Consider the following 12500-nt stretch of genomic DNA (forward strand, 5'->3'; position numbering starts at 1 on the left):
CAGGCATCCTGAAGATTTTGATGTGCCAGTTCCTGACTCACCCTGAGCAACACTGGTTTCAAGCTTTTAGTAAATTTTCTGAAAAATAAAACAACCATGTGGTCATAGTCGGCAGGATTTGAACCTGCGCGGGGAGACCCCAATGGATTTCTAGTCTATCGCCTTAACCACTCGGCCACGACTACCTCTCATGCAATGTGATGTTTTCACAAAAGTTTCTCTATGGGTTGAGCTACTTCATTTCAGGCTGTGAGGATGACTGAAGTAATATTGTATCAGAGATGATTTCCATGGGAAGTTAATCCTGACCACAGTGACCTGCGTTAATGATTTTTAAAATATAACTTGGGGAATGCTTTATACTTGGTATAGTTTTGGGTTTGTAAATTGTCAGTACTGACATCTAAGTTTATCAAAGGCGTCATTCTTCGAACCAGAATTGAACCAGCGACCTAAGGATTTCTGTACCAATCTCCTCTACAGTCCTCCGCTCTACCAGCTGAGCTATCGAAGGATTCCAAGAACGTACAACTGTGATATTACGTGCTATTAAAATGATTGAGTGTTAATTTTAAACATTATCATTTTTCCAAGCAAAATGAAAAATGATTTGACTACACAAAAGAGATTCAACTACTTATTCCTGTGTTGCTTTATCACACAAATTGCCATGTTTAATCATTTGGAAAATATCACTAATAGTTTGACTTATATTTGTGCAATTACTATCAACTGGCTACAGAGCTAGTTTGGAAAGCACTTTCAATAGATTTTTTTTTTTTTTTTGCAAATTGATTTTTATTGATAATTTCAAAAATGTAAACAACAGGTAGTCGTAACCGAGATACAACATCAAAAAGAACCCGGAGATGTGAGCATTAACAGGATCCGTAGGGGGAATGCTGCATTTCGACTAACATATTGCGTCTCCAAAAACAGATCTAGAGTTGCAACTACTCAGATATGTAAAAAAGAAGAAAATAGAAGAGGGAGAGGAAAGATAAAGAACAAGAGAAAAAGAGCCCAGAGAAAAGGAGTAGAATTACTCCCAAGAAAGGGGAGGAGGGGAAAGGGTATCCCAAGGAAAAAGATTTAGAGCAACAAAAAAAAAGGGGGGGGGGTTCTCTCCTCCCAACTCATGGAACCCTGCTACATCAATAGCAGGGGACTACTTAAATGTAATAAAAAATGAGGTTTTATCCTCAAAGGGAAGATTTATAATGGATTGTCTCTTTGTATTCGAGCCAAGGGCTCCAAGTGGCATTAAAGGATGTGTTTCTCACTTCTAGAGACGCAATGAAGTCCTCCATTGCCATATAATGATCTAGGCAGGCGTTCCACTCCTTCATAGTAAGAATCACTGTAGATTTCCAGTGTACTGGAATAATTGCCTTGTAGGCACTTAAAATATGTCGTAATAGTGATTTCTTAAGTCGATGTCTGGGTGTACGAGTAAGATTTAATAGCCAAAAACTAGAACAACAGGGTAGATCTTCGCCTAGAATAATGTTAGTTGTCTCCACCACTTTGTTCCAATATGGTTGAAGAAGAGAGCATTCCCACCATATATGTAGGGGGGTACCCACGGCTGTCCTACATCGCCAACATGTGTTGGGTACTCCGGGGTAGATTTTCGCAAGGAGATTTGGGCATCTATACCACCTTGTGAGTACTTTGTAGTGAGTCTCCAGGGCCAAAACATTGGTAGTTAGGGAAAAAGTATTATTATAGATATCTTCCCAATCATCTGTAGTAACTAAACCCGCGAGATCTAGTTCCCAATCCCTGACATACTTAGGTTGGGAAGAAAATCTGTGGTCTATTATCCATTTATAAAACGTAGATAGAGTGTGTCTGGGATATGATTGGGAGAGACACAGCCGTTCGAACAAAGTCATAGCCCGTTCACCCCCCCCCCCAGAAGAGCAAAAAGTCATTAGGTAATGTTTAATTTGGAGATACCTCCATATTTCTTTGTTAGGTAGATTCCATTTAGTCTGCAATTCGGGGAAGGGTATCACGCCAGACGCATCCAGCAGCTGATCTACTCTCAGGATGCCTCTTTCTCGCCATAAACAAAACGACAGGGAGTGGCAACCTGGGGGAAACTCAGGATTCCCAAACAATGGTAAAAGTGGAGAAGGGGGCGCGGAAACGTGGGGAATGGTACGTAGAAGACGCCAGCTCAGAAATAGAGGGCCAGCCAGTGGATGCATTACCCGGGGGACTTTAGAGAGCCAAGGGGAATCCGAGCTAAGGGAGGGAAGAGAGGCCAATTCGATATCTACCCACTGTTTCCTATGGAGTTTGCGGCTCCACTCCATTACTCTCGTAAGGAGTACTGCTTGGTAGTATGAGAAAAAGTGGGGAAGTTGAAGACCTCCTTGGTGTTTTCGTCTAAAAAGAATGTCATGCTTAAATCGTGGCTTACATCCCGCCCAAACGTAGTCTCTAATCTTACGTTGTAGGGAGGTAAACCATGATCGAGGGATAGCGATGGGCAATGTTTGCAGGAGGTACAGGATTCTGGGTAAGATGTTCATCTTAACTACCCCTATTCTACCTATCCATGAAATTTTTTTCCCACCCCATTTGGTAAGGTCAGATTGGAGTTTGGATAAAAGTGGGGGAAAATTTGAGTGGTAAATCTGAGAAAGATCCCTATGGAGGATCACCCCTAAATATTTTAATTGTGTTGGGTGCCATGCGAAGGGCAAAATGGATTGGAGAACTTGGAGACTCGTCTGATCCAAAGTTAAATTTAATGCCGTGGACTTTTGCAAGTTAATTTTGAAATTGGAGAGAGTGCCAAAACGCTTAAATTCTTTAATGAGATTGGGTACTGAGGTCAAAGGGTTGGATATCACTGCGAGGAGATCGTCCGCAAACAAGGCAAGCTTATATTCTGTCTTTCCCACCTGCAGCCCCGTGATGTTCACGTTCTGACGAATGGCCCTCGCCAGGGCCTCCATGCATAGCACAAAGATAAGCGGTGACAAAGGACAACCCTGACGAGTGCCATTCCGTATCTGAAATGGGTCCGACAGCTCCCCATTTATACGGACACGAGCCGCGGGCCCAGAGTATAGGGCCCTAAGTCTCTGTAGTCCTACTCGGCCCAAGCCCAAGTGTTCCATTACCCCCAACAGAAAATCCCAATCAACTCTATCGAACGCTTTTTCCGCGTCAGTGGAGAGAAGAATAGAAGGAGATTTACAGGTTGAGGCGTAAGAAATTAAATCTAGGACCTTCGTGGTGTTATCTCTAGCCTCACGGCCCGGGACAAACCCCACTTGGTCCGAGTGCACTAGGGACGGAAGGAAGAGTTTTAGGCGATTCGCCATTAATTTGGCGAAGAGCTTTAAATCTACATTTAACAGGGAAATGGGCCTATAGCTGGAACATTGGGCAGGGTCCTTACCCTCCTTAGGGATCACCGTGATGTGTGCAAGCAGAGACTGGGGAGAGAAGGGGGACCGGTCCGAAACCTGATTAAAGGCTCTAAGCATCAGTGGCAACAAAACGTCTCCAAATGTCTTATAATATACCAACGGGATCCCGTCGGGGCCCAGCTCCTGCCATTAGGGGTAGTTTTAATAGCTTCCTCAAGCTCTGAAAGAGTGTAGGGGGCCTCAAGTGATTCAACTTCCTCCGGTGAAAGTGTGGGAAAATTAATTTCCCGTAGGAACTCTGCAATAGAGGCCTTTCGGGAGAGGTCAAGCCCTGCTTCGGTAGAACCTCTGAGGTTATATAACTCGGTGTAATAACTTCGGAAGGCTGCTGCTATCTCTGTCGTGGTACTCTGTGTTGGTCCAGCATGTGTTTTAACTTTGGATATGAAAGATGCTGCCCGTTGGGCCTGGAGTGCCCGTGCCAGCAGCTTCCCAGGTTTATTCCCCCATAGAAAATAGCGACTACGGCATTTCTTCGCCTCCAATTTCAGTCTGTAAGACATAAGTGAGTCTAATTCCTTCCGAGCCAATAATAGAGGCTGAAGGGTATCATCTGACAAAGCGGATTTATGAAGAAGTTCTAGGGCTTGAATTTTTTGAATCAAGGCCACCCGAGCCGCCATGTGTTGTTTTTTCCTTAGAGCACCTAATTGTATGAGTTTGCCCCTTATAACGCACTTATGGGCCTCCCAGACCACCACTTTATAGATCTCAGCAGTGTCGTTCACGTCAATATATTCAGTAATAGCTTCCCTAATCTGCTGTTGGCAATACGGATCCTGAAGGATCAGCTCGTTCAATCTCCATGTGTAAGAATTGAGGCGAGGTGGGGACAAACAAACCCCCAAAGAGACTGGAGCATGATCAGCCCAGGATATGTTACCCACTGCAGAGACCTCAACCAAGTGTAAAAACCTATGAGTGATAAATAAGTAGTCAATCCTAGTGTAAGTGTTGTGCGGGTGTGAGTAGAAAGTGAAGTCATGAGTAGAGGGGTGTTGTACCCTCCATACGTCAATGAGTTGGAAATTATGTAGAATTCTCCGGACCCTACGATGGAGTTTATCAGAGTACCTAGGCGAGGGGTTAGAGGAGTCAAAACGAGGTTCCAGGGACCAATTTAAGTCCCCACCGAAGAGCAAAATTCCGTTAACATGGGGCTGGGCTAGGGTAAGGACCCTTTCTAAAAAGGCCGGCTGTGCCTTATTTGGGGCATAGATGTTAAGAAAGGTGAGAGCCCTATTGGCCACATTGCAATTGAGAAGCAGAGCCCTGCCGGGAATAAGTTGATGACATACTACATCGGCAAGGGTAACATGTTTGGTGAACAATATTGCTACCCCTAGGGTTTTACCTTCAGTATTATTGGAGAAATAACCTGTAGGGAAGTCCCTATTCCTGAGAGAAGGGGCTGCCCCCTCTTTAAAGTGGGTTTCTTGCACAAAGGCAACATCTGCTTTCTCGGCCTTAAGTTCTCGCAGGGCCCTTGACCGTCTCTCAGGAATGTTGAGTCCCCGGGCGTTAATAGAAACCACCTTTATCAGCGCCATATTCTTGGCTTAAAAAAGGGAAAAAAAGGAAAAAATGTAGGATCTAGCCTCCTGAAGATTCCAACAATATGGGGCAGGGGTCGAGCACACGCAAATCCAGCCAGCGCAGGAAGGGAGGAGAGAACCAGAAGGAAAAAAGAGAAAAGAGAAGAAGGGGGCAGAAGAACAGCAGAACAAAAAGACATAACAGTGTAAAACAAGAGAACAAGAAACAAGACACCGCTCCCGGTTGTTCGAGCGATGGAGACAATAGTCCCATCAATCGGACCGGGACCAAACATTGCGGTGCAAACGGGGTAACAAGGAAGGAACGAATCCACCCTCCGACACAAACCACATAAAAAAAATATATATATATTACATTTTTTTAGCGACCACAGGAATGCAAATACAACTGATCAGCATAATGATAACAATACGCGCCCCCAACTAATTTAAAGCAGTATATACTATGGTAGAGATGCGGGGTCATCTCCTTAAACGAGTTATACAATGTTCAGGCCTCTCAAGCTAAAGGCAATTATCAGAGAAAGAAAGAAACAGGGCCTGGGAGGCATTGCGTCTTCCGACTGCATAGAATCTCACTGCGGAAATCCATCCAATAGGTAATGGCCCCCTCCACAGAGTCCCTGCGTGGCGTCACAGCTGTCCATGGGCTGAAAGTTCCCCTGTCATAAGCAAAAGTCACAGATCAGATAGAGGGATACTCAGGTCTACGCAGCCGGTGAGGAAGATGCAGAGGGCGGGGAGGAGCGATTCCACTTTTGCGATGCTGAGGGGGAGCCCACTGTTTGAAAAGGAGGGTCGACCCGTGGGGGTTGAGGGGGGCGGATCCTCGAGCGTACGGATTGCCACTCAGGGGTCTGCACTGGATCAATTGACAGAGTGGAGCAGAAGAGAGCGACATACTCAGGGGTCCGAATCGTGGCCGTCTGACCCTCATTAGTGGCTGTAATGCTGAAGGGAAATCCCCATTTATATTTGATGTTATTCTTACGGAGGATGTCCGTTAAGGGCTTCAATTGACATCTAGATTGTAGGGTGTGACGAGAAAGATCTTGAAAAACCTGAATGGGCGAGCCATTGAAGTCTAAGTCGCCAGAGTTCTGGATTTTTCTAATTATCTCGTCTTTTTGGCTATAGTAGTGTAGGCGACAGATAATATCTCGTGGCCGGTCAGACTGCAGGCCTCTAGGACGCAGCGCCCTGTGTGCTCTGTCGAAGACAATGGGGTCGTTTGGATCGGTCTCCAGGACTGCACCGAAGATTTTGTTTAGGACATCTGGGATGTTTTGTTGGGGTATGTCCTCAGGGATGCTCCTCACCCGCAGGTTGTTTCTGCGTCCCCTATTGTCTAAATCGTCAAGATGGTCGTGTAGGTTCTGAATCTCCTCTGCTTGAAGTTTAATGGTGTCCACCAATACATGATGGAAAGCATTGGATTCCTCTCCAGTAGACTCCAGCGTTTCGATGCGAGAGCCTAGCTGACTAAATTCGGACCGAAGTGTGGACACTTCTGAGTGTACTACGTCCCAAAGCCTACTCTCCAAGGATGTGAAATCTGCCTTGGTGGGCAAGGACTGCAAGAGTTTAAGGACTTTCTGCATATCCTGTTGTCCAGTGGAGCTCAGAGCAGGTGTGATCGCTCTGGATTCGACTTTTGTCCCAGACCCCTCAGAGTGAGCGGGAGAGGTGGGCGTCGACGGGACTGACATGTCCGTGTCTTTTTGGAGATTGAGATATCTTCGAAGGTCCGAGCGGGGGGGAACTTCAGACAGGCGGACTGGGGTTCTTACTCCCTTACGTTTCCTGCGACTCATGAAAGGGCGGCTTTTGAATCCGGAGAGGGTAAACCAATGAAGAGTAGCAGGGAGAGGATTTAAGCGACAGCCTCTTTATGACAGGAACGGAGACATAAGCACAGGATGACTGGACGCCACTAATCCCACGGAGACCACTCCCTCGTTCCCGTTTCAAGCAGTTGGGGACAGATATCTGAAGAGCACTACGCAACAATCATTTAAAAGAGAGGGACAGGTGCAGCTGCGGCTATAGAAACCAGGTTGCATGGTCGTGGAACGCGTATATATCGGATTGGCTGCGAAGCCGTGTCGGGTCCAGCATAAGAGTGTAGGGGTAGCAAGACAAACCCGTGGTCGCTATGCCGGAAGTATGTGTCAGAAGGTGTCAGACATTACTCCTCGAGGTGGCCTCACATGGTGGATGAAGGAAGCATCCACTCCCAGGAAGGTGGGGATAAGTTCACATGGCAGTGCCTACTCCAATAGGCAAGATGTTTTGTTATAATACAAGGAAGTGAGACAACAGCAACAAGGGGGTGAGATTCATCAGGGTCCCACAGTTTCGGTTCTCCTGGTCAGGCAGGGAGAGCGTATTTAGGCAAGGAATCCACTCAGTATTGCCGTCACTATGCGCCATAAAAATATAGGTCACCGAGCCCACTATAACACAGGGTGGGAGTAGTGAGAAGTGGGATAGGGGCAGCTGCAGGCCACTCCAAGGATCACTGTTTCCTCTGACAGAGCCTAGCCCGGGCAGTCAATATACCCCAAAAGCAAAGGGGAGAGGGTTCCCAGCAGCCCCCACTACCTGCAGCACATTAAGAGTAGGTCAGTGTCCCCCCACTGAACCGCAGCTTCCAGTTTATAAAACCTGCCAGACACCAAGATGGCGCCGCCGGGCTCTAATCCTGAGATGCAGCAGCGCTGGTACCTGCACCCCAGCCAGCGGGGGAGAGCTCGTTGGTGGAATCGGTGAGAGTCCCGTCAGTCACAGGGCCCCCCTCTCGCCCGGGCAGTGGAGAGCGGAGGATCTTCAATAGATTTTTTAGTGTAGCCAAACTTACATCAAGATTAGAGATGCTTGAGCCTATAAAACCTTCTACACTCTTTTAAATTTTGCTTGTTTTGTAACACTGGTTTCAAGCTTTTAGTAAATTTTCTGAAAAATAAAACAACCACGTGGTTGTAGTCGGCAGGATTTGAACCTGCGCGGGGAGACCCCAATGGATTTCTAGTCCACTCGGCCACGACTACCTCTCATGCAATGTGATGTTTTCACAAAAGTTTCTCTATGGGTTGAGCTACTTCATTTCAGGCTGTGAGGATGACTGAAGTAATATTGTATCAGAGATGATTTCCATGGGAAGTTAATACTGACCACAGTGACCTGCGTTAATGATTTTTAAAATATAACTTGGAGAATGCTTTATACTTGGTACAGTTTTGGGTTTGTAAAATGTCAGTACTGACATCTAAGTTTATCAAAGGCATTATCCTTCGAGCCGGAATTGAACCAGCGACCTAAGGATTTCTGTACCAATCTCCTCTACAGTGCTCCGCTCTACCAGCTGAGCTATCGAAGGATTCCATGATCGTGCAACTGTGATATTACGTGCTATTAAAATGATTGAGTGTTAATTTTAAACATTATCAACTTTCCAAGCAAAATGAAAAATGATTTGACTACACAAAAGAGATTCAACTACTTATTCCTGTGTTGCTTTATCACACAAATTGTCATGTTTAATCATTTGGAAAATATCACTAATAGTTTGACTTATATTTGTGCAATTACTATCAACTGGCTACAGAGCTAGTTTGGAAAGCACTTTCAATAGATTTTTTAGTGTAGCCAAACTTACATCAAGATTAAAGAAGCTTGAGCCTATCAAACCTTCTACACTCTTTTAAATTTTGCTTGTTTTGTAAACTAATCAAGTGTTCCAGGAATGATGGGGATATTCCATTGTTTGTTCTGATTTGACAATTCATTTTGGACAATGAGCGGCCCTTTTGAGCTAGTGAAGATAATTGTGCTACATGAGAGTATGCACAGACAATTATTTTTCTTTTTTTGCATTAAAGCACAATTTTTAATAAAGGAGAGGTTAATGATATAATAATTAGCACTGAAAGTCATCTGACACGATTTGAAAGTAAAATGTTGTGCATTGAAAGTAACCAAAGCTCTTTTTACTTTGAGTGGACATCATTTTCTTTCAAATGAATTTGATATTTTGCTAAATGTACAAAACTTTCTTACAAATTTGACATTCAAAATGCATTTGTAATTAATAAATGCTACTTAGTATTGCTGCTGAGATTCCTGGGCTCAGTCTCAAGTAGAGGAGGAGAATGACGGATAGAGAAAGAGAAAACAAGCAGGCATCCTAAAGATTTTGATGTGCCAGTTCCTGACTCACCCTGAGCAACACTGGTTTCAAGCTTTTAGTAAATTTTCTGAAAAATAAAACAACCATGTGGTCGTAGTCAGCAGGATTTGAACCTGCGTGGGGAGATCCCAATGTATTTCTAGTCCATCGCCTTAACCACTCGGCCACGACTACCTCTCATGCAATGTGATATTTTCACAAAAGTTTCTCTATGGGTTGAGCTACTTCATTTCAGGCTGTGAGGATGACTGAAGTAATATTGTATCAGAGATGATTTCCATGGGAAGTTAATCCTGACCACAGTGACCTGCGTTAATGATTTTTAAAATATAACTTGGAGAATGCTTTATACTTGGTACAGTTTTGGGTTTGTAAAATGTCAGTACTGACATCTAAGTTTATCAAAAGCATCATCCTTCGAGCCAGAATTGAACCAGCGACCTAATGATTTCTGTACCAATCACCTCTACAGTCCTCCGCTCTACCAGCTGAGCTATCGAAGGATTCCATGATTATACAACTGTGATATTACGTGCTATTAAAATGATTGAGTGTTAATTTTAAACATTATCAACTTTCCAAGCAAAATGAAAAATGATTTGACTACACAAAAGAGATTCAACTACTTATTCCTGTGTTGCTTTATCACACAAATTGTCATGTTTAATCATTTGGAATATATCACTAATAGTTTGACTTATATTTGTGCAATTACTATCAACTGCTAGAGAGCTAGTTTGGAAAGCACTTTCAATAGATTTTTTAGTGTAGCCAAACTTACATCAAGATTAGAGATGCTTGAGCCTATCAAACCTTCTACACTCTTTTAAATTTTGCTTGTTTTGTAAACTAATCAAGTGTTCCAGGAATGATGGGGATATTCCATTGTTTGTTCTGATTTGACAATTCATTTTGGACAAAGGGCCTTTTGAGCTAGTGAAGATAATTGTGCTACATGAGAGTATGCACAGACAATTATTTTTCTTTTTTTGCATTAAAGCACAATTTTTAATAAAGGAGAGGTTAATGATATAATAATTAGCACTGACAGTCATCTGACACGATTTGAAAGAAAAATGTTGTGCATTGAAAGTAACCAAAGCTCTTTTTACTTTGAGTGGACATCATTTTCTTTCAAATGAATTTGATATTTTGCTAAATGTACAAGACTTTCTTACAAATTTGACATTCAAAATGCATTTGTAATTAATAAATGCTACTTAGTATGGCTGCTGAGATTCCTGGGCTCAGTCTCAAGTAGAGGAGGAGAATGACGGATAGAGAAAGAGAGAACAGGCAGGCATCCTAAAGATTTTGATGTGCCAGTTCCTGACTCACCCTGAGCAACACTGGTTTCAAGCTTTTAGTAAATTTTCTGAAAAAAACAACAACCATGTGGTTGTAGTCGGCAGGATTTGAACCTGCGCGGGGAGACCCCAATTGAGTTCTAGTCCATTGCCTTAACCACTCGGCCATGATTAACTCTCATGCAATGTGATGTTTTCACAAAAGTTTCTCTATGGGTTGAGCTACTTCATTTCAGGCTGTGAGGATGACTGAAGTAATATTGTATCAGAGATGATTTCCATGAGAAGTTAATCCTGACCACAGTGACCTGCGTTAAAGATTTTTAAAATATAACTTGGAGAATGCTTTATACTTGGTATAGTTTTGGGTTTGTAAAATGTCAGTACTGACATCTAAGTTTATCAAAAGCGTCATCCTTCGAGCTGGAATTGAACCAGCAACATAAGGATTTCTGTACCAATCTCCTCTACAGTGCTCCGCTCTACCAGCTGAGCTATCGAAGGATTCCATGAGCGTACCGCTGTGATATTACGTGCTATTAAAATGATTGAGTGTTAATTTTAAACATTATCAACTTTCCAAGCAAAATTAAAAATTATTTGACTACACAAAAGAGATTCAACTACTTATTCCTGTGTTGCTTTATCACACAAATTGTCATGTTTAATCATTTGGAAAATATCACTAATAGTTTGACTTATATTTGTGCAATTACTATCAACTGGCTACAGAGCTAGTTTGGAAAGCACTTTCAATAGATTTTTTAGTGTAGCCAAACTTACATCAAGATTAAAGAAGCTTGAGCCTATCAAACCTTCTACACTCTTTTACATTTTGCTTGTTTTGTAAACTAATCAAGTGTTCCAGGAATGATGGGGATATTCCATTGTTTGTTCTGATTTGACAATTCATTTTGGACAATGAGCGGCCCTTTTGAGCTAGTGAAGATAATTGTGCTACATGAGAGTATGCACAGACAATTATTTTTCTTTTTTTGCATTAAAGCACAATTTTTAATAAAGGAGAGGTTAATGATATAATAATTAGCACTGAAAGTCATCTGACACGATTTGAAAGTAAAATGTTGTGCATTGAAAGTTACCAAAGCTCTTTTTACTTTGAGTGGACATCATTTTCTTTCAAATGAATTTGATATTTTGCTAAATGTACAAAACTTTTTTACAAATTTGACATTCAAAATGCATTTGTAATTAATAAATGCTACTTAGTATTGCTGCTGAGATTCCTGGGCTCAGTCTCAAGTAGAGGAGGAGAATGACGGATAGAGAAAGAGAAAACAGGCAGGCATCCTAAAGATTTTGATGTGCCAGTTCCTGACTCACCCTGAGCAACACTGGTTTCAAGCTTTTAGTAAATTTTCTGAAAAATAAAACAACCATGTGGTCGTAGTCGGCAGGATTTGAACCTGCGTGGGGAGATCCCAATGTATTTCTAGTCCATCGCCTTAACCACTCGGCCACGACTACCTCTCATGCAATGTGATATTTTCACAAAAGTTTCTCTATGGGTTGAGCTACTTCATTTCAGGCTGTGAGGATGACTGAAGTAATATTGTATCAGAGATGATTTCCATGGGAAGTTAATCCTGACCACAGTGACCTGCGTTAATGATTTTTAAAATATAACTTGGAGAATGCTTTATACTTGGTACAGTTTTGGGTTTGTAAAATGTCAGTACTGACATCTAAGTTTATCAAAAGCATCATCCTTCGAGCCAGAATTGAACCAGCGACCTAATGATTTATGTACCAATCACCTCTACAGTTCTCCGCTCTACCAGCTGAGCTATCGAAGGATTCCATGATCGTACAACTGTGATATTACGTGCTATTAAAATGATTGAGTGTTAATTTTAAACATTATCAACTTTCCAAGCAAAATGAAAAATGATTTGACTACACAAAAGAGATTCAACTACTTATTCCTGTGTTGCTTTATCACACAAATTGTCATGTTTAATCATTTGGAAAATAT

The 12500-nt window shown here is 42.6% G+C and overlaps 7 non-coding genes across 7 annotated transcripts; all 7 read right to left on the bottom strand.

The window, feature by feature from the left end:
• Nucleotides 1-103: 103 nt before the first annotated feature.
• TRNAS-AGA (transfer RNA serine (anticodon AGA)) lies at nucleotides 104-185 on the bottom strand. The gene has a single exon. It is a non-coding gene; the product is annotated as a tRNA-Ser (tRNA).
• Nucleotides 186-424: 239 nt separating this feature from the next.
• Nucleotides 425-514, bottom strand: TRNAY-GUA (transfer RNA tyrosine (anticodon GUA)). The gene is given in 2 exon segments: nucleotides 425-460; nucleotides 478-514. It is a non-coding gene; the product is annotated as a tRNA-Tyr (tRNA).
• A 7783-nt stretch (nucleotides 515-8297) lies between these two features.
• Nucleotides 8298-8387, bottom strand: TRNAY-GUA (transfer RNA tyrosine (anticodon GUA)). The gene is given in 2 exon segments: nucleotides 8298-8333; nucleotides 8351-8387. It is a non-coding gene; the product is annotated as a tRNA-Tyr (tRNA).
• A 902-nt stretch (nucleotides 8388-9289) lies between these two features.
• TRNAS-AGA (transfer RNA serine (anticodon AGA)) lies at nucleotides 9290-9371 on the bottom strand. The gene has a single exon. It is a non-coding gene; the product is annotated as a tRNA-Ser (tRNA).
• A 239-nt stretch (nucleotides 9372-9610) lies between these two features.
• TRNAY-GUA (transfer RNA tyrosine (anticodon GUA)) lies at nucleotides 9611-9700 on the bottom strand. The gene is given in 2 exon segments: nucleotides 9611-9646; nucleotides 9664-9700. It is a non-coding gene; the product is annotated as a tRNA-Tyr (tRNA).
• Nucleotides 9701-10918: 1218 nt separating this feature from the next.
• Nucleotides 10919-11008, bottom strand: TRNAY-GUA (transfer RNA tyrosine (anticodon GUA)). The gene is given in 2 exon segments: nucleotides 10919-10954; nucleotides 10972-11008. It is a non-coding gene; the product is annotated as a tRNA-Tyr (tRNA).
• Nucleotides 11009-11910: 902 nt separating this feature from the next.
• Nucleotides 11911-11992, bottom strand: TRNAS-AGA (transfer RNA serine (anticodon AGA)). The gene has a single exon. It is a non-coding gene; the product is annotated as a tRNA-Ser (tRNA).
• Between the last annotated feature and the right edge of the window lie 508 nt (nucleotides 11993-12500).

Source organism: Pseudophryne corroboree, unplaced genomic scaffold (assembly GCF_028390025.1).
Source record: "Pseudophryne corroboree isolate aPseCor3 unplaced genomic scaffold, aPseCor3.hap2 scaffold_1194, whole genome shotgun sequence".
Classification (NCBI taxonomy): domain Eukaryota; kingdom Metazoa; phylum Chordata; class Amphibia; order Anura; family Myobatrachidae; genus Pseudophryne; species Pseudophryne corroboree.